The sequence below is a fragment of the Mustelus asterias genome, chromosome 30 (assembly GCF_964213995.1).
Source record: "Mustelus asterias chromosome 30, sMusAst1.hap1.1, whole genome shotgun sequence".
NCBI classification, from domain to species: Eukaryota; Metazoa; Chordata; class Chondrichthyes; order Carcharhiniformes; family Triakidae; genus Mustelus; species Mustelus asterias.
Window position 1 is genome coordinate 12,794,240 of NC_135830.1, and position 22,310 is coordinate 12,816,549.

Consider the following 22,310-nt stretch of genomic DNA (forward strand, 5'->3'; position numbering starts at 1 on the left):
TGTGGCATTGAATTCCATAGATTCACCAGGGAGTCATGGAGTCATAGAGGTTTACAGCATGGCACTGGGCCCTTCGGCCCAACTTGTCCATGCCGCCCCTTTATTTGACCTCTAAGCAAGTCCCAATTGCCCCGTTTGGCCCATATACCTCTCTACCCATCATACCCATGTAACTCTCTAAACACATTTTAAAAGACAAAATTGTACCCGCCTCCACTATTACCTCTGGTAGCTTGTTCCAGACACTCACCATTCTCTGTGTGAACAAATTGCACCTCTGGACCCTTTTGTTTCTTTCCCCCCTCACCTTAAAGCTCTGCCCTCTAGTTTTAAACTCCCCGACCTTTGGGAAAAGATAATGACTTTCCAGCTGGTCTATGTCCCTCATCATTATATACACCTCTAGAAGATCAGCCCTCAGCCTCCTACGTTTAAGGGAAAAAAGTCCCAGTCGATCCAGCCTCCCCTTATAACTCAAACCATCAAGTCCCAGTAGCATCCTAGTACTTTTTTTCTGCTCTCTTTCTAGTTTTATAACGTCTGTCCTATAATAGGGTGACCAAAACTGTACACAGTATTCCATGTGTGGCCTTACCAATGTCTTGTACAACTTCAACAAGACGTCCCAGCTCCTGCATTCAATATTCTGACCAATGAAACCAAGCATCCAAGCCCGCCGAATGCCTTCTTCATCACTCTGTGACTCCACTTTCAAGGAGCTATGAACCTGTACCCCTTGATCTCTTTGTTCGATTACTCTCCACAACGCCTAATCATTAACTGAGTAAGTCCTGCCCTGGTTCGATCTGACAAAATGCATCATAGAACCATAGAAAATTACAGCTCAGAAACAGGCCTTTTGGCCCTTCTTGTCTGTGCCGAACCATTTTATGCCTAGTCCCACTGACCTGCACTTGGACCATATCCCTCCACACCCCTCTCATCCATGAACCCGTCCAAGTTTTTCTTAAATGTTAAAAGTGACCCCGCATTTACCACTTTATCACCTTGCATTTATCTGAATTGAACTCCATCTGCCATTCGTCAGCCCACTGGCCCAATTGATCAAGATCCCGTTGCAATCCGAGATAACCTTCCTCACTGTCCACTATGTCAGCAATCTTGGTGTCATCTACAAACTTTATAATCATGCCTCCTAAATTCTCATTCAAATCATTAATATAAATGACAAATAATAGTGGACCCATCACTGACCCCTGAGGCATACCGCTGATCACAGGCCTGCAATTTGAAAAGCAACCCTCTACAACCACCCCGTTTTCTGTCATCAAGCCAGTTATGCATCCATTTCACTACCTTACGCTAGATCCCGTGAGATTTAACCTTATGCAACAATCTACCATTTGGTACCTTGTCAAATGCCTTGCTAATGTTCATGTAGACAACGTCAACTGCACTGCCCTCGTCTACCACCCACTGGCTGAAGCAACTCCTCCTCATCTCGGTTCTAAAGATTCGTCCCTTTACTCTGAGGATGTGTCTTTGCATCCTAATTTCTCCTACTCATGGAAACATCTTCCACAGCTCCGCACGTTTTCCGAAGTTTTGGTATTCATTCGACTTCGTCGCAACCAGGGTTTGAACAAAGAATTCCAGCAATGATGCTCGCAGGATCACCATCATTTTACGATATAAATAGGAAAAGTAACAAACACAGTGTTCAAGGAGCACCAATTCAGGTGTCTGGGCAGCATTTATGTCTTAGTGTATATTGGAGTAAACATTGAAAATAGTCAACAGCCAAATGCGAACTTGCATTAAAAAACACATTTGTCAGCTGAAGACGCCAAATTAAAGCCCAGTTTGGGTGTGGGGCGTGGGGGAGGATGGGTTAGCAGTTGTGGGAGGGGGGGGGGGGTCACAAACTCACGTGACATTATCACTAGAGCCTGTATGGATGGTAGACTGATGAAGTCACAATAGACTCCCCCTTGCCCTCCCCCCAATCACACGCACACAGACAAACTGACACACACTCACTCACACATTGCAATCAACGGAACAGAGCTCGGATTGCCTCTCTCTTTCTCAATCTCTGACTCCGTCCATTCTTATTCACTGAAAGAGATTCAGTCAGATATGTTTCTGACCATTCTGGCGGCGCTTTTGAACAGTAAGTACCGGATAACGTTCATCAAGCCAGACAAACATATTAATACACATAGATGGCATTTTAATGAACCATCAGGAATATCTATGTGAGGCGTAGATGGGAGGTTCCACAAACTGTCACAGGTACAAGAAAATTTACAATAACTCTTGATATTTAATTCCTCTATCTTTACAGGTGGACTATGCGCAGATCCAGTTACGCAGTCACCGGTGAAAATAACCGCATCAGAAGGGGGTTCGGTGCAGTTAGATTGTAACTATACAGGCAAGGGTATGAGCTACATGCAATGGTATCAGCAGAAACCGGCACAGGCACTGAGATGGATTATTACCACAATATTAGTACTGAAGGAAAATAAAGTTTCAGGACGATATCTGGCGGCTTCTGACACGTCTAAACAGAATGGTTACCTCAAAATCAGCGGCCTCATTCTGGAGGACGTGGCGGTCTATTACTGTGCAGTGAGGCACAGCGTTAGACTACAGCTAGAACCCCGTACAAAAAACCTCAGCAAGTATTTACAGCTCGACTAAGCTGGGTTCACGAATGTAGTCAGGTCGCTTTAATGGGCAGTTTTTTTTCTGTCGTTGTTTAGATACACAAAGAAGCAGTTTGGAAAATATCTGGACTTATGTCCGTGCTGCGATTCATATAATAAATTTAAACGCGGAACATTTAACACCCAGCAGAAGGATGCACTCAGAAGTGGAATTAACATAGCAGGAAATTAATGGCTGTTCTTCCAGAAATTTTATCTGAGATGAATCTAAGGACCCTGACTCCTCGGCACTCGTTGCTTTCATGAAATACAGAATGGAGTAAACAAATGAGATGTAGAACACGCGCCTCAGAAAGTCACCCAGAAATACTACTATTATTATCAATCCGGGAGTCAGAGACTCACTCAGCAACACGAATATTATTATCAATCCGGAACACAGAGACTCTCCCAGCAACACGACTATTATTATCAATCCGGGACACAGAGACTCTCCCAGCAACACGACTATTATTATCAATCCGGGACACAGAGACTTACCCAGCAACACGACTATTATTATCAATCCGGGACACAGAGACTCACCCAGCAACACGACTATTATTATCAATCCGGGACACAGAGACTCACCCAGCAACACGACTATTATTATCAATCCGAGACATACAGACTCACCCAGCAGCACAACTATTATTATTAATCCGGGACACAGAGACTCACCCAGCAACACGACTATTATTATCAATCCGGGACACAGAGACTCACCCAGCAACACGACTATTATTATCAATCCGGGACATGACGACTCAGCCAGCAATGCGAAGATAGTCGATTCTTATAACTGAAATTAGTGTTCTGTGTGATGGTGAGCTGCCTTCCTGAACAGCTGCAATCACTAAGATGTAGGTACACCCACTGTGCCGTTGTCGAGGGAGTTCCAGGATTTTGAGCCAGGGACGGTGAAAGAACAGAAATATATTTCCAATTCAGGGTGGTGAATGACTTGGTGCGCAACCTCCAAGTTGTGATGTTCCCATGTGCCTGCTATCCTTGTCCTTCTAGATGGTAGTGGTTGTGTGTTTGGATGGTGCTGCCAAAGTGAGCTGCTGCAGTGCATTTTGCAACTGGCGCACACGGTTACCACTGTGCGTCAGTGGTGGAGGAAGTAAACTTCTTATGGAAGGGGAAGTAATCAAACGGGCTGCTTTTGCTTGGTTTGTATCGAACTTCATGGGTGTTGTTTGAGGTGCACTCATCCAGGCAAATCGAGAATATCCCATTTCACTCCTGACCCGTGCCTTGTAAATGGGCAATAGTGGAAGCTTTTTTCAAATAGCCACACGGAGGTTAATTGGGTCAATTGAATCGGCTCCCTTCACACATAAGCGATGCTATGCTTTTCTCAGCCACTTAAACGGTGAGCAAATCCTGGATGGCCAAAGGCTGCTGTAATTTTAACTGTTGCAATTTCCGCTCTATCACCTGTGACTGCTGCTGACAACGCCACAGTTTTATCTTCTTTGGGTTTGTGGTATCCCTGGCCACAGCTTCCATTTGCTGCTCTCATTGTTTTCAAACAAGACTGCTAAGAACGTTTTGTCTCTCAGAAACCTGCAAAATATCGAATCAGAAAGAAAGGCCGAATGTCACTTGCCGTGTGGCAGAAATAGGAAATGCAGCGAATGGTCGTCATCTCACTTTATGCGAAACATCAGGTGTACTCAGCTCAGAGTGTAGCCAGAGTTATGTGTTTATTTCAGAGAATACAATAGAACATAGAACATAGAACATTACAGCGCAGAACAGGCCCTTCGGCCCACTATGTTGCACCGACCAGTTAAAAAAAAACAAAAAAAAACTGTGACCCTCCAACCTAAACCAATTTCTTTTCGTCCATGAACCTATCTACGGATCTCTTAAACGCCCCCAAACTAGGCGCATTTACTACTGATGCTGGCAGGGCATTCCAATCCCTCACCACCCTCTGGGTAAAGAACCTACCCCTGACATCGGTTCTATAACTACCCCCCCTCAATTTAAAGCCATGCCCCCTCGTGCTGGATTTCTCCATCAGAGGAAAAAGGCTATCACTATCCACCCTATCTAAACCTCTAATCATCTTATATGTTTCAATAAGATCCCCTCTTAGCCGCGAGAACAATCCCAAATCCCTCAGCCTCTCCTCATAGGATCTCCCCTCCATACCAGGCAACATCCTGGTAAACCTCCTCTGCACCCTCTCCAAAGCCTCCACATCCTTCCTGTAATGTGGGGACCAGAACTGCACACAGTACTCCAAGTGCGGCCGCACCAGAGTTGTGTACAGTTGCAACATAACGCTACGACTCCTAAATTCAATCCCCCTACCAATAAACGCCAAGACACCATATGCCTTCTTAACAACCTTATCTACTTGATTCCCAACTTTCAGGGATCTATGCACACATACACCTAGATCCCTCTGCTCCTCCACACTATTCAAAGTCCTCCCGTTAGCCCTATACTCAACACATCTGTTATTCCTACCAAAGTGAATTACCTCACACTTCTCCGCATTAAACTCCATCCGCCACCTCTCGGCCCAACTTTGCAACCTGTCTAAGTCTTCCTGCAAACTACGACACCCTTCCTCACTGTCTACCACACCACCGACTTTGGTGTCATCAGCAAATTTGCTAATCCACCCAACTATACCCTCATCCAGATCATTAATAAATATTACAAACAGCAGTGGCCCCAAAACAGATCCCTGAGGTACACCACTTGTAACCGCACTCCATGATGAATATTTACTATCAACCACCACCCTCTGTTTCCTATCCGCTAGCCAATTCCTGATCAAATTTCCTAGATCACCCCCAATCCCATACATCTGCATTTTCTGCAGAAGCCTACCATGGTGAACCTTATCAAACGCCTTACTAAAATCCATATATACCACGTCCACTGCCTTGCCCCCATCCACCTCCTTGGTCACTTTCTCAAAAAACTCAATAAGGTTAGTAAGGCACGACCTACCTGCCACAAAACCATGCTGACTATCACCTATCAATTCATTACTCTCCAAATAACTATAAATCCTATCCCTTATAATTTTTTCCAACATCTTGCCGACAACAGAATGTCGGGATACATATCCGACTGATCAGAGAGAGCAAATATAAACACAATACTCAACTGGGCTCTAATCATTCTGAGAGACACTTCTTTATTCAAGTGGAATAAAAGGGCATTGAACACTTTATTGACTTGAGAGACAGTTTGATCTTTAATTGACCTGAGGGATTGTTTCTCCTCCAGTTGCCTGAAAGACATTTGGATCTCTAGCTGAACTGATAGGCAGCTTGATCTCTAGTTGCCCTGAGAGACACTGTAATCTCCAATTTTCCTGGGAGACAGTTTGATCCTTAATTGACCTGAGAGACATTTTGATCTTTAGTTGATCATTGTGTATGTATACATCTGCCTGTGTATCTATGTACAGGTGCGTGAGTTTGAGTACGTGCACTCTTGTGAATTCTTGTGATAAGAGACATGGATACATTTTACCTGCACGTTCATAGGAGAAAGGGAATAACCGCTACATCACAGCAATACTACGGGATCAAAATAACCAAAGCGACTTATATAGGATTGTAAACGGTGCGGTCGTGCTGTAGTTCTGGAACAGATTCAGCAGAAATATAAGTGTGGTCATTGATACCTTGGTTTAGAATATCGTGCAAAGTTGGTGTCTCAGTCTCTGTGGCGCAATTGGTCAGCGCGTTCGGATATTAAACCGAAAGGTTCGTGGGTCGGGACCTCCTCAGAACTAGAGCTCTTAGTGTTTTCTCACATCAGCATTCAAATGCAAACAGTTGTGGGGTTGGCAATGGGTCCTTGGGCGTCAATAAAAATATCTCTGAAGTGTTACCAGCTGTGCTGTTATCTGGTGTTGCCAACGTTATTTAATGACTATCGATTTCAAATATATTACATATAACATTATATACATGCATCCATTATACTGTTAAGCTTAACAATTAGAATAGAAACATTAATTTGTGGCTGAGCATTTGTTCCAATTCCATATTCCTGTTCCCAGTCATTGTTGGATCAGAAATCTGCCGAACCAAGACTGAAATGTGTTCAATGATGGAACATCTACAAGCCTCTGGCGTAGAGAATTCCGAAGATTCGCTATCGTTTGAGTGATGCAATTTCTCCTCACCTCAGACCTAAATCATCAGCGCTTTATCCTGAGATTGTATCCCGTGTTTTAGATTCCCGGACCAAGGAGAATATTATCTCAGCATCCACCCTTCAAACTCGTAGAATCAGAGAATCCCTGCAGTACATAAGGAGGCCATTCGGTACACCAAGCCTATACCAATAACAATCCCACCAACACGATATCCCCGTCAAACCACGCATTCACCTTGCTCGTCCCTCTGACACTGAGAGGCAATTTAGCATGGCCAATCCACCGAACCCACACATCTTTGGACCGTGGGAGGAAAGCGGAGCCAAAAGTAAATGCACACAGACAAGGGGAAAACGTACAAACTTCACACAGACAGTCAGACGAGGCCGGAATTGAACTCGGGTCCCTGCCGCTGTGAGGCAGGAGTGCGACATTCAGTCAGTATTGTGTGGGTTTCATTGAGATCTCTTATTCTGTGAAATCCGGAGAATTTCAGTTCAATTCCGTCAGCCGGTCATCACAGGGAAACGCCCTCATCCCAAAGAAGAATCTAGTGAACCTTCGCTGTACCGTCTCCGATAAATGTATAGCCTACACTGACGAAGTGTCATCGTCATTCAAAACGTTGACGTTATCCTCTCTCCACAGATGCTGTAAAACCTGTTGTTATTTTGCGGCATTTTCTGTTTTTGATTCAGTTTCCAGCATCCTCATTATTATACTTTTATTCTGTCTTCAATGTGGAGACCCAAACTGCACACACTATTCCAAATGTGGTCTCAACAAAACCCTGAACAACTGTAGCAAGACTTCAAACACTTCAAAACTTAACTCCGTGCTGAAGGCTGGAAGGAGAGGGTGACAGTGGATAATTGGCACTGTGTACATTCCTGTAATCAGTAATCAGGAAGATGATATATCTGTGTCTCTTTATACTGTCATCTCTAAACACCATCTCCTCTCAATACCGTGCGTCTTACACTCCCTGCCCCTGCTTTTCAGGTAAAACTCGTTGTCACCAACTGTCTGAGTCTGTATCAAGCAGCTAATTGACCCTGGTAGCTGGACGGCCAGAGGGAGCTGGATGAGAAGCAGCGACAGAAACAGGAAGAGAAGCGACATGATAGTGTTTAGCAAATGACTTATGTCAGTTGCTCTCCGTGATGAATGCCTGCCGTGTGTTACCTTGCATGTTTCACAGAAGCCACAGTGATGAGTTTGGTGGGTTTTGGAAACTGAAAGTGCCACATGAGCAGCTTGCGGGACTATTTCACCTCGCTGTCGATTTCATGTTCCAGCGAACAGGAATCGCTCTGCTCATTGGCTGATGCACTCACTTGTGTTCGATCTAAACATGACAATTTCAAGGAGAAACTTGTTTTTGGTGAATAAAAAGTCTGAAATAAAAATAGAAGACAGATGGTTCATGGATAAATTAATGTTTTAAGGGACATGCATCAACCTCCCTGATGGTCCAGTCGTTAAGATTCGGCGCTTTCACCACCGTGGCCTGGTTTCGATTCCCGGTCAGGGAATGTGACAACCCTGCGTTCAGGCTTTGACAAAGGGTCATCTAAACGCGAAACGTTAGCTCTTTTCTCTCCTTACAGATGCTGCCAGACCCATTGAAATTTCCTCTTTTGATTAAAGTGAGCAACTGATTGGCTTGGCGGACGAGTTTAGTTGCTCCACCAGTAAACCGGAACTGCTTCAAATGCGCACATGGCTATGTCGAGTAATGGTTCTCACGCTCGTTTCACACGCGGAAAATCCCCACTTCAAGATCGGGCCGAAACATTTCCAAATGATTTCATTTCAAAGTGATTCAGATTTCAGAATTATTCTCGTTTCTCATGAAATATTAATTGAGCTGTTGAGTTTTTTTTAACAGCATTTAACACGGGAATCTCTGAGTAAAGAATATAAAAGGGAAAGACTGTGATAGCGAGCAAGACAGGATGGATTAACTGGCACAAGGAATAATGGACAAGGGCAACTTTGGTTGCTTCCCATTATTTTGAATCTTTGCTGCTTTTCTGGGTGAACTCCAGCTCTCCATTCCTCTGGCAGTGTCACCACTCAAACTGAGTCCTTCTCCATCCCGCTTTGCTAATCTCACAGTTACGGCTTTCTGAATGAAAACTGTTTGCAATCAGTCGAAGTCAAATTGATTAGTCTTTCATTCAGTGAGAAGTTTTCTTGTCATTTCGCCCGAGAATTTTATCCCGAAATGAGTGATATGTCTCTCAATGCAAACGATTAAATCTGACCCATTGCCACCCAGAATTTACCTTGTATCACCATCTCTATCGGCAGCGCTTTGCACCTTTCACTTTCTGTGCTTGTTCTTGACCTGTTCTCTATGTGACATTTTCCACTCGGAAGCAAAACTGCAAATCTCACTCCACTGATTCTGGCAGAGCTGCTTTGGACAAAGCGCTGGTCTGTTTATAAAAAAATATTAAATGTTATTATGTCGAAGGCAGTCTGCGACCCTGAAAGCTGGACCACCAGGATCTCATTTGCCTTATTTTCCCAGACACGGATTGCAGCAATGTGCACAGTACCAATTATCCGCAGGCACAAACTCCTTCCTGTCTGTTAAGATTTGAAATTGTTTATATTTTCACACTGGCTTCCATTGTGACGGAAACAGAGCTGTGATAAGCTGATGTTGTTCAGCACATTTATCCCAGTAAGGCTGATATCAGTTCGATGCTAACATTGTTCTTTGAATGTGGTGAGCTACAGTGAAATTTAATGCAGTTGAAGGTAGTTTACCCATTTGTCCAGGAGGAACCAGCTAGGGCACTGTAAATATGAATTGTTGTGGGTAATTGACGGGATTGTGTAATGGCACTGATATTTCTCCCTCCTGTTCAAATTGGCACAAGTATTGGGCGACCATTTCCAAACTGTTGTCGTGTGGTGGGTTCCGTGGTGTAACGGTGAGCACTCTGGACTCTGAATCCAGCGATCCGAGTTCAAATCTCGGCGGGGCTTCGCCTTTCTTTGCTAAATGCTGGTGATTGATTTGCTGAAGGGCGTTTCGCTTAATTTTCTCACGATGTACGAACTGCGATTACAATGCACATTGCTGAGCCTCTGGCGCCAGATGCCTGCAATGTCAGTGTCCTTCATCTTTTCGACAACTCTTTAACTCCTCTGTTGAAAGGAAGAAGCAGTCGGTGTCACACAATAACAATTCGACTGGAGTCTGCGAATTATTGAGCAAATGTGTGTGTGTGTGTGTGTCTGAGGGAGAGAGAGACGAGATACGTGTGTGTGTGTTTTGGGAGAAAAATCTAGTGTCTTCGGTCAGAATGCTGTCGATTCCATGGTGTAACGGTTCGCACTCTGGCCTCTCGCCTCCGATCTCTTTTTGTTTAAATTGGGACAAATAACTGAGTGAATGTCTCCTGTCGGTGGACCCCATGCACACTGTGGCTTCCCTGCCTCTCAGCACTTCGTATTCTTAGCAATCGTTCTCTGGGGCTGATGCAATGATGCCAGGAGAGTCTTTCGCTGCAACATCTGCAATTGATTGCGGTGGAATTTGCTGAAATTTCCTCAATGTTTATATTTCCACGTTCTGAGAATTTAAAATTAAATGCTCTTCAGAAAACCCATCATCGGCTTGAGCAAAAAACAACAATCCTTCACCGAGTTCTGAACTCCAATTGCTGCATTCGGAGTCCAGAGTGCTCACCGTCACATCACAGAACCAGCAACAGAGCCGTCAGGTGCAAATGGTCACTCAAAGCACGTGGCCTTTTTCATTCAATGTGGCAGTAACGGCAAGTGGGTCAAATGCTTTGAGTGACCATTTGCAGCCGGCTGCTATGTTGTAGGTTCTCTTGTCTCATGGCGAGCATTCTTCTAATATACAGAGAAAACAAATTCATCCCACTGAATCTCTCCTCCCAGGACAACCGCCTCATCATAGGATTGAATCCAGTGAACCTTGGTTAAACATAGACAGCGAGAGAATCTAGGGAGCAAAGAGCAAAAGAGGGAACAGTGATCGATGCACAGATAGAGAGACTGAGAGAGTGTCAGAGTCTGAGACAGGTCTCCAGCGACAAAAAGAGACAGAGAGGGACAGAGAGTGAGACAGACACCCACAATCCAATATACATACAACAGCTGTCTGAACCCACAAGCATGGGGTCCTCTGGATGGGTGAATAAAGATTACATGAATGTCCGCAAGCATTGTCACGTTTTGAAAATGTCTGGATTGCCTGTAAGGTTGTTGTGCTTACAGAAGCCTTGCAGAGTGTGCTCAGGTTCTCAAATCATACTCCATGTGAGCCAATTGCGCCATGTCACGGGAAATAAACTAACAAACTCCACGACTTATCCATTACAAAGCAAGAGGTTGTCTGGGATTGAACCGGGGAGGCCTTTCACAGTCATGCGGATTTTAACACCCAAAGCGGGAATCGTACCTTAGACCAACCATCGTTGGAAAACACGCATCAACTAAATATATTTTCATTACTATCTAAAAGCGGATCAGACATCTGCACTGAAAAGTGATAATGTTGGAAAAACTCAGGAAATCAGCCAGCGTGTGTGCATAGGGAAACAAAGATAAACTTTCACCTCCATGACCTTTCATTAACATTGAGAATGTTTAGAAATGTAGGATGTTTAAAACAAGTGAAATCCAGCAGGGAGGAAACATAACAGCATCTGGTATGGTGGAAACCAGGAGAAAATAAATGAGGGAAACAGAGAATGACAGAATGATTACACCACAGAATGAGATGATTACAAAGTTAGTTGCACTACTCACCCGCGTTGTGGGTGAAGGGGAACCAGAGGGCGTACTGTACATATATTTCAACAGAACCGCAGTGATGAGGGTTGTGGGCTTGAAAATTGAACCTTACACATAGAAACATAGGAACATAGGAATTGGGAGCAGATGTAGGCAAATTCAGCCCTTTGGTCCTGCTCTGCATTCAATCAGATCATGGTTGACATCTCCATGAACTGAAATCCACCTCCCCACCTGTTCTCCATATTCCCTTAATACGTTTTCTTTATCAGAAATATATCTATCCCTTCTTGAAATCACCGCGCTATGGGGCAGCGAGTTCCACCAATTCACCACCCTTTGCGAGAAGTAGTTCTTCCTCATCTCAGTTTTAAATCAACCGGCTCTCAAACTGTACACGTGACCTCTTATTCTAGATTGCCCCATAAGGACAAACTTTTGGTCTACCTTCACTTTATCAATCCATTTATAATTTTATATACCTCGAACAGATCCCCCCTCAAACTTCTAACCTTCAGCAGCTTGTGGGACCATATCACCTCACTGTCAATTCCGTGACCCAGCTCAATCCATGTTGTCATTGGCTGAAGGAGGCAATCATGTTCCATCCAAACAGGACATTTTGAAGTGAAACGTGTCACAAGTGAAAAAGATCTGAGATGAAAATAATGAGCAAAGGGATATATGTTAAGTCAGTTTGAAAAACGCAGTTCACCGGTTTCCCTGGCAGTCCAATGGTTCATGTTCAGCACTCCCCCGGTGATGTCTGGCTTCAATTCCCGCTGAGGAAAATAAGAGTATTTGCTCTCAGCAAACCATTAATAATGATCTGATTTACTCTCTGATCGAAAGCAGATCTATTAGAATCAGCCGAGTGAGGTTTGCAAGTTTATATCAGAGCTGGAAATTTCATATGTGCAACAGTTCAAGAACAAACACAGAAAGAGAAGGACAGTGATAGGCTGCAAAGTACTAACGATTGAGATGTTGTTGCAAGGTAAAATCTGTCTGGTAATGGGTCAGAGTTTGCTGTTTATATTGACACTGAATAATGAAACTTTTCCCTCACTCTCCATTGAAAAGCATTTGGAAATGTTTCCGTCCGGTTTCGAACCGTCGGAAGCGAAAGTGATAATTGCACTTGAGTGTTCGTGGTATGTTGTCATTGGCTGAACACATCATGTTGTTGAAGCAGAAGGTGCCCTTTTGCAGGAGAAAGCTGTTTGTGGCGAAAGTGGCGTGAAAATTAAAGGAAGAAAAGCAGCGGGGGTAAATTAAATTCTAAAACACACTGGAAGCTGCTGGTATGGTGGTGAGAGTTTGACTCTTTCCCTGCTGTTTAGATTACTGGTCTGGAATTGAAGATTTATTGCTCCCATCCAAACTCTGAAAACAAATGTGAGTTATTGCCTGGATGAAGATATAAAACATAATATGGTCCTTAAGTGCAGACCCTGAGGAAATTCAACAGGAGGTTCCCTTGTCATTTCTGGCAGGAAATTGGAAATAGACGAGCTTAAGGACAGTTTAAATGGTGCCGGCCCTTCACTGCAGCTCATTGAGTCTCTGACGTGAAATGATTTCTGTTTGTTACGCAGTTCAGACTTACCTGAATCAGTGAAGGAGCAGCTCATGTTTCCTGATGGCCTTTCTCAGCTGAATTGCTTTTAATGAATTTCAGTAACATTATCATTAAATAACATGATTGCGATGCAACTGAACGTGGTAGCGTGGCCGAGCGGTCTAAGGCGCTGGATTAAGGCTCCAGTCTCTGCGGAGGCGTGGGTTCGAATCCCACCGCTGCCAAAGTGGATTTGCGTTTTGGTCTAACAGTTCGGATTGAATGCAGGAGTGCGTGCGGTGTCGTTTTCGTCAGGAACAACGAGCAGAGACATTACGAACTTCAGAAGTTGCTGGGGTAAAGCAGCGTGTGTGCAAGTGGCTCTTTTCGAGAGCACACACAGGCTGAATTTCTGACTGCCGAGTTAAACAACCTGATGAAGGAGCAGTGCTCCTGAAAGCCTTCAATTACAAATAAACTTGTTGGACTTTAACCTGGTGTTGTGAGAATTCTTACTGTACCCACTCCAGTCCAACACCGAGATATTTACACCATGATATAAATGACAGGATTCCAAACAGTGAGACTGTATTCCCTGATGTGGAGATGCCGGCGTTGGACTGGGTAAACACAGTAAGAAGCCTCACCTTGTTGGAGCTTTCATTAATTACACATCACTGGCGTTGAAACAGAAGGCGCCATTTTGCAGGAGAAAGCTATTTGTGGTGAACGTGGCGTAAAAATTAAAGTAACGAAAGCAGCGTGGATAAATTAAATTCTAAAACAGGGTGTAAGCTGCTGGTCTGGTGAGTTTGACTCTTTCCCTGTTGTTCAGATTACTGGTCTGGAATTGAAGATTTATTGCTCCCATCCAAACTCTGAAAACAAATGTGAGTTATTGCCTTGACGAAGATACAAAACATAATTTCGCCTCGTGTCCTTAAGTGCAGACCCTGAGCAAATTCAACAGGAGGTTCTCTTGTCATTTCTGGCAGGAAATTGGGAAGCAACGAGCTTAAGGACAGTTTAAATGATGCTGGCCCTTCACTGCAGCTCATTGTGTTTCTGACGTGAGATGATTTCTGTTTGTTACGCAGTTCAGACTTACCTGATTCAGTGAAGGAGCAGGCTCATGCTTCCTGATGGCCTTTCCAAACTCCATTGCTTTCAATGAATTTCAGTAACATTATCATTAAATAACATGATTGCGATGTAGTTTAACGTGGTAGCGTGGCCGAGCGGTCTAAGGCGCTGGATTAAGGCTCCAGTCTCTGCGGAGGCGTGGGTTCGAATCCCACCGCTGCCAAAATGGATTTGAGTTTTGGTCTAACATCTCGGATTGAGTGCAGGAGTGTGTGCGGTGTCGTTTTCGTCGTGAACAACGAGCAGAGACATCACCAATTTAAAACGTTGCTGGGGTAAAGCAGCGTGTGTGCAAGTGGCTCCTTTGAGAGCGCACACAGGCTGAATTTCTGACTGCCTCTTTGAACAACCTGCTGAAGGAGCAGTGCTCCTGAAAGCTCGCAATTCCATAACAGCCTGTTGGACTTTAACCTGGTGTTGTGAGAATTCTTACTGTACCCACTCCAGTCCAATGCCAATCTTTGCATCATGATATAAATAACAGGAGTACAAACAGTGAGACTGTATTCCCTGCCCAGGAATTAAGGTGCTGGACTTGAATTTTCTAACTGAAGTTCAAATCCTATCATGTACACTTCATCATTCCTCGTCCTAACCAGATATTTTCAGAATTAACCTGACTCTTGTGATAACCACCGAACTACAGAAATACGGTGATGACCTCAGGGCAAGCAGATCCGGTTTACTGGAGAAACAACTAGACTGGCTCCGGAAGCCCATCTTCTGCCCACAGCAATTGATATTACATTGTCTCTGCTGATTTTTCCTGTCAAAATGAATAATGATGCTTCCTACTGCATTAACGTTTCGTAATAACATGTTCGAGAAAAAGTATTCATGACGTGTAAAGCAAATCAACTGAACACCTGAAATTTGCGGCATTTGATCACTTTCCTCCACAAATGCTGCTGCCTCGAATTCAATGCCTCAGAACACTCACCAACCCTTTTAACAGAGGTGATTCCTATCAGATCTGGTGCTGCAGGGAACGGAATTGATGGAGTAGGATTGGCTCACATGTCCCATGGAGTCTCCTCCGGAATTTGAGGAGATCATGACGAATCCCAGGAATCAACATCAATTTCCAAACGTATCCTGATGGCCCTTCATTCCCTTAGATTCCAAAAACATCTCTCTCCATAGAAAAGTTAAAAAACCGACAGTGCGGAAAGAGGCCATTCAGCCCAACGAGTCTGTACCGACCACAATTCCACCCAGGCTCTACCCCCATTATCCCTACATATTTCCCCACTAATTCCTCTCACCTACGTATCGCAGGACACCAAGGGCAACTTGAGCTTGGTCAATCAACCTAACCCGCACATCTTTGGACTGTGGTAAGAAACCGGAGCTTCCGGAGGGAACCCACGTGGACACGAGGAGAATGCGCAAATTCCACACAGACAGTAACCCAAGCCGGGAATCGAAGCCGGGAATTGAACCCAGGTCCACTAGAGCTGCGAAGCAGCAGTGCCAACCACTGTGCTACCGCTCAGATGTTCCAGCATTGTCTGTTTTTGTTTCAGATTCCAGCATCCGCAGTATTTTGCTTTTACCGCCACCCTTTCCATTCCCTTAGATTTTTTTTCCATCACAACTTTGTCAACTCTTACCCACGGCTCCCACCCTCACACGACATATCCCACACTTAAAGTATCAATCTCGTCCCCTTTTCCTGTCTTCAGCTTTGATGACTGACCATGCAAATTTGAAATGTTGGCTCTATTCTCTCTCCAGAGATGCCGTCATGCCTGTTGAGATTTTCGAGCATTTTAAGTTTTTCTTTTAAGTTCCAGAATCTGCAGTAATTTGCTGCTGACTGAAGGAGTCATTCGTGTTCGATCTAAACATGAGGTTTTTTTCCCCCCAAACCTTTCTCGAGTATTTGAAAAACGCTGAAATGTATCGGTCAGATTAAAATGCTTGCCCGCATCTTCCTTGGTGGTCTAGTGGTTAGGATTTGGCGCTTTCCGCCGCGGCCCGGGTTCGATTCCCGGTCAGGAAATGTCGATTTTATTGCTGCCGACCAGCACATGATTGAGGAGGGGCTGAAATTACTTCCTGATCGATAACAGGAATGATCATTCTGTCAGTTTGAACTACCTGGAGAAACAAAATAAACCCACTTGCACAATCCCGTCAATTGTCCCCGGCAATTTTTCATTACATTCTCCTTGCTGCTTCCTCCTCTCTAAATGAATAATATTGCATTCTACCCCACTAAATTTCACTATAGCTCACCACATTCAAAGATCATTCGTAACCTCTGCCTCTTCGATAGCTTCTTGTGAGAAATCTGCTGAACAATATTAGCTGATCACAGCTCTGTTGTGATTTCAGAGATTTGTATCTCATTGTTCATCATTACTGTCTCCATTGCTTCATTCCAGGTCACTGTCGCTACAGACATAGTCACACAGTCATTCAACCTTCTGCAGCAAATGATATTCTCTTCCTTTGCTTTCAGATTCTTTCACCTCCAGAAACTGATTACACGCTCAGTAAAATGTTCTGTTTAGTTGACAGTTTATCATCAATTCTGGGCCTTGGCGGTGAATGGATTGACTCTGAACGACTTGACCACCCGGCCTCCACGATCGCCAGCTAAATGTTGCCTTATCCATCACTCCTTGTTTCATTTAAACATCCTCCCTTGCTTTCTATCACAGACCATTCCTTCTGTTCTTTTCACAGGCTAATTCATGGCGTTACCATCAGAAAATGTTGGAAATACTCGGCAGTTAATGATTTGTGGCAAATGCGTGATTATTTCTGAAAGCTGAATTACTCTGAAATTGAAAACATTTGGAAATGTTTCTGTAAAGGTGAAATACTGCTGATGCTGAAACCTGAAACACACAAAAAGAATACTGGAAAATCTCAGCAGGTCTGGCAGCATCTGTGAAAAGAGAACAGAGCCAGTGTGTCGAATCAGGAAATTTGATGAAGGGTCATCCAGATTTGAAACGTTGGTTTCCCCACAGATGCCGTCAGTTCTGCTGAGATTTTCCAACATTTTCTATTCCTGTTTAATACATTTCTGCCCAGGATTGAACCAGGAAACTTGCGTGTGTACGGCGAACGTGAAAATTACCAGAAACGCTGCGGTGCAACGATGTAAGGAAACTGGCTCCACAAACACGTCAATTGCCCACAGCAATTTATATTTGCATTGTGTCTACTGGTACCTCCTGTTGACATGTTTCACGATACATTCTACTGCATGGAATTCACGTGTTAAAATGCACGACCTACCTTGTATTAAGTTGATCTTCCTCTACACCCGAGCTATGACTGTGACAGTACATTCTGCAATATTTCGTTTCCTTCCCGATGAACGATATGCTTTGTCTGTGTAGCGTGCAAGAAAAATACTTTTCACTGTATGCTAATGCATGTGATAATAAAAACATCAAATCAAAGGTACTCCATGAAGTTAATTAATTGAACGTTCAGCAGTGATGGGTTTCAATCATACACCTTAACTAATGCTATTACCCTGAATTCAGTGCCTGAGACTTCAATGCTCTCAGCGGAAGCCATTGGTACTGGATCTGCTATTGATAGTGAACAGAATCAATGAAGTAGAACTGGGTCACATGTCCCATTGAGCCTCCTCCACGACTGATTCAAGGCAGATCCGCAACCTCAACCCCAATTTCCCAGCTTATCCCAACAGCCCTTCATTCCCTTAGATTTCAGAAAACACTCCAACTCAACCTCCAATGTCCTCATCGACTGAGGATCCACACACCTCTGGCCGGCTGCAGAACTCTAAATATTCACAAGCCTTTGAGAGAAGAAATATCTCCATACCTTCGTCATAAATGGCTGACACATGATCCAGAGAATGTAAGCCCAGGGTGCCTGACAGAGACTGTTGTCGCCACCTTAACCCACTTAAGCCCACACATTTACCATGGCTAATCCATCAAACCGACATCAGCTGCACACTGAGAGCATCTTTTCCAATAATTGCTGAAGAACAAATTAATATTTTGGTTGATCCATATTCAGTTCACATCCAACAACGAACTACAATCGGGCAACTTTCCAGCAGTAAATTTCTATCATGTTCAACCCCGTTTCGAATCGGGGAGCCGATACTGTATGATATGAAGATGATAACCCCTACACTATAGAAACTCTGCTCATGACCAATGTGACCGGCCGAGAATATCAAACCGTGCAGTCTGATTGCAATGTGGAACCTTGTTTTCTCCTATTCCAATTCGGCTGGAAACCTTAGCAATGTGGCGTATTCATTGATCTCACGTAAGATTCAGAAAATAATATTTGTCCCAATTTGTTTCCTTTCTCTATGACTGCAGTTGTACAATATCATTCAAGACCTGGCGAAGTGTAAATGTCCTATGGCTGTGAGACAATGTAATGCCTTAATAGTTAACAAAAACAATTTGAAATGAGTCAGTTGTTTTGAAAATATTTTGCCGCTTTACAAACGCAATAATCGCTATAATTCAGAAACAGCTAACGCATGGAAATATTTAGATTTTTATGTGTCCACAGATGCTGCCAAATCAGCAGAGAATATCTACCATCAGCTGTTTATATTATAAATACAGGTTTTATCACAATATAAAATACACAGAAAGTCGGTAATGATCAGTGGAATGACGATAGTCTTAAACTTTTAAAGAACGGTGCTTTTAAAGCTACACAATGCTGAGGTGGAAAGCAGATAGGTTGAAGCGATGGACATCTGCTGTGTGTTACCTCATCCGTTTCACAGGATCAGCAGTGATGAGATGGGTCGGTTTTGGAAATTGCAAGATACACATGAACATCCTTTGAGACCTCACTGTTGATTCCTTGTTCCAGACAGCAACAATTAGTGTTTCATTGGCTGAAGGAGTCACTCGTGTTAATTCTGGATGTGATTTTTGTCCAACAAATATTTCTTGTGTATTTAAAAAAATGCTGAAGTGGAAAAGTCAGGCTAAAGGTTGCGTCGTTATCTTCTCTGATGGTCTAATGGTTAGGATTCGGCGCTCCCACTGCCACGACCCGTATTCGATTCCCGGTCAGGGAATGAAAATTTATTGAATGCGTGTAGCAGATGAATGAAGAGGAGCTGGAATTATTTCCTGATTGAAAACAGGAATAATAGTTGACCCAGTTTGAACTGCGGTGAGAAACAAAATCGCTCATTTTCACAATCTTGTCAATTACCCCCAGCAACTTATTACCTCTGCTGGTTCCTCCTGTCAAAATGAATACCATTCATTTTGCTGCATGAAATCTGAGCTACTTACAAACTTCTCGTCAGAAATGGAATAAAACTGCATTTCTTGTACAAACGCAACCAAATCAGTATCAACATTCATAAGTTTCTCGAGTCTATAAAGACTTGTCAAAATTGTGTAAGTTTCAGTGACATCCCCTCTCATTCTTTAATTCATTTTTTCGTCACAAATCCAGCTTACATTAACACTGCAGTGAAGCTACCCGAGTCGTCACAGTTCATGTCAATGCACTTAATCAGCACGTCTTTCAGAACGCGGGAGAAAACCACAGCACCCAGAAGAAACCCACGCAGACATGGGGAAAACCCACACAGCCAATGGTTCCAGCCAGGAATCGAACAGGGTCCAGCGAGCTGTGTGACAGTGGCGCTAGTCACTAACCATTCTTCTATTCTCCAGAACCACTGGCAAGAGATTTGGAATGAGACTAGCTCTTTCACTGAACACACTTCAGGCTGGGATGGACAGATTTCTGATTGAACCGGGAATGAAGTGGAGTGGGTGGGAAAATTAAATTGAAACCCAGGATTAACCATGAGTTAAAGTTTCGCGTTCAGTTATTAAGTTTAATAGTATTTGAAATATATAAATTACTACAAATGTGTTTGGGATGAATATTCACTGAATTAGTAATGTCGATCACACCGGTTAACAGCAGAGCTGGACGCCCATGAGAAATACTTTCATTGAGGCCCATGGACGAAATGATAAAGAAAAACTATGTAACAATAAAAGCTGGTGGGGGAAACTGAAACACAGCGGCAGTGCCGTCTCCGCACGGTCGCGAATCACCACTCTTTCGGTTCATAACCATGTTCGCTGACCGATCGCGCCAGAGAGGATGACACGGCTGTAGCAACGCACGACATTCTTAATCAGGCTGGAAGCTTTTTCTCTGCAAATTTGACGCCAGTTCGATTTGCACCAAACCTGATACAGGAAGACCACATGATGATATAGTTTACAAATCTAAACAAGTTCCTTCGACTACTTTACCTCCACAGTGTTGTTTTGATGCAGTGGTTAAATACTTCTGCCAAAAATGGAAAAAGGGCCGTTTGATAGAGCAGATATGGACAAACTATTCCCATTGACTTGAGTCAGTAAACAGAGGACTGGGATTGAAGATCGTTAAATACAGTCAGACTTGCATTTATATAGAGCCTCTTCCGACCAGCGGACGTCATAAAGAACGTTACAACCACTGAGGGACTGTCAGAATTACAAAAAAAATCCAGTTAAATACTGAAGAGGACATGCCGAATTGAACAAGGAACCTCTAGATATGCAGTCAAATTCTCGACAACTGAGCGTCAAGCCTCTGCCTTTGTCGTTCCTCAAGCGTCTGTCACGCTCAACGTCTATGTTTACGTTTGCTCCTCTGTGTGCGTCACTGTGGTTATGTACCCGGAGGGAACATGTCGACATATTTTAGCATCAAATCTCTGTTCAATTGCTGTATAAATCTTCACGCTAAATGGTACAAAAATAACAAAAGCTTTGAAGTTGTAAGAGGAAATGACGTTTTTTTTTGAATGGAGACTTTATTGAGTGAGTTCCGGCATGTTTTCATAACGGAAGCTGATTAAAATTTCACTCATCAACATTTAAACGGGCAGTGGATTTACTCGGTGTGATGGTGCGTTACAGTTCTATATCTACAATCACAGCATCAATTTCTATCAGTTACTGAGAATGACAATAGGGTTGATAATATGTGCAGGACGAATATAATTTGTCTAATTTTATTTGAATTCGACATTGCTAAATCTATTCCTATCATTGTGTTCCTGCAATGCAGAATCAGGACATCAATTCTGAACCAACTCTCTGATATAGCATCTTACACAGTTCAAAATGATCAGCCCCACATCCTGAGACTGTGTTCCCGTCCTTTAGATTCTCTGACCAGCGGAAACAATCTCCTTTCTTTCGTCTGACTCCAGACAATAAACACCCAATTTACTCAGCCTTTCATCATAGGACAACTCCCTCATCTCAGGATCCAATCTTTCGAACATTCCCCCTACAACCTCCAATGCAAGTCTATCAGTTCTCCATCGTGGGGATCAAAACTGCACAGAGTGTTGCAGCTGTGGTCCCAGGAGAACCAGGTTACAATTGTGGCAGGCTTCTTGATTCTTGCATTTCATTCCCCTGATAATGAAAACCAAAATTCCCATTCACCACTTTGAGCATCAACACATAACTTTCTCAACTTTTTCAAGTAGGTCCTGTTCCTTCTACTTCTCTCTCTCCGTAACTAAATTTTCTCGCTCATTAATCTGTCTCCTCCCCACAACTTACTTCACCATCTAACTTGTTACCGGAATCTCAAACGTAACCTCAGACTCCAGCGAGAATTTGACTCGCGACTATTGGTTTACAAAAAAAAACTGTGCTGTAATGAAGCCAGCTACTTGCGAAGATCAGAAAGTTTACCATAAACTGTGGAGTGAGGAGCAGACTGAATTTTTGTTGGTTGATATTTGATAGGTGTGGAAATGTCTGAGAAGTAGAACAGGGAGATAAAAAAATCTGACTTGAGAGCGGCAGATTTGGACAGGTATCAGATCCTTGGGTGAACAATGTTTGGGCCATGTGATTTATCTTCTGAGCTTGTTGTTGTTGTTACATCTCTGACTTTTCCAAGTCTGACACAAGATATCCAGCTGGAAGGTGAGTCTTGTTTTGCCCTTCACAGACACAGACTGAAAGCAGAAAATGCTGATTACGCG

General features: G+C 43.5%; 3 non-coding genes across 3 annotated transcripts; all 3 read left to right on the forward strand.

Moving 5' to 3' along the window:
* Positions 1-9,747: 9,747 nt before the first annotated feature.
* On the forward strand, positions 9,748-9,819 carry trnaq-cug (transfer RNA glutamine (anticodon CUG)). The gene has a single exon. It is a non-coding gene; the product is annotated as a tRNA-Gln (tRNA).
* A 3,506-nt stretch (positions 9,820-13,325) lies between these two features.
* On the forward strand, positions 13,326-13,407 carry trnal-aag (transfer RNA leucine (anticodon AAG)). The gene has a single exon. It is a non-coding gene; the product is annotated as a tRNA-Leu (tRNA).
* Positions 13,408-14,386: 979 nt separating this feature from the next.
* On the forward strand, positions 14,387-14,468 carry trnal-aag (transfer RNA leucine (anticodon AAG)). Its single transcript has one exon. It is a non-coding gene; the product is annotated as a tRNA-Leu (tRNA).
* Positions 14,469-22,310: the final 7,842 nt, after the last annotated feature.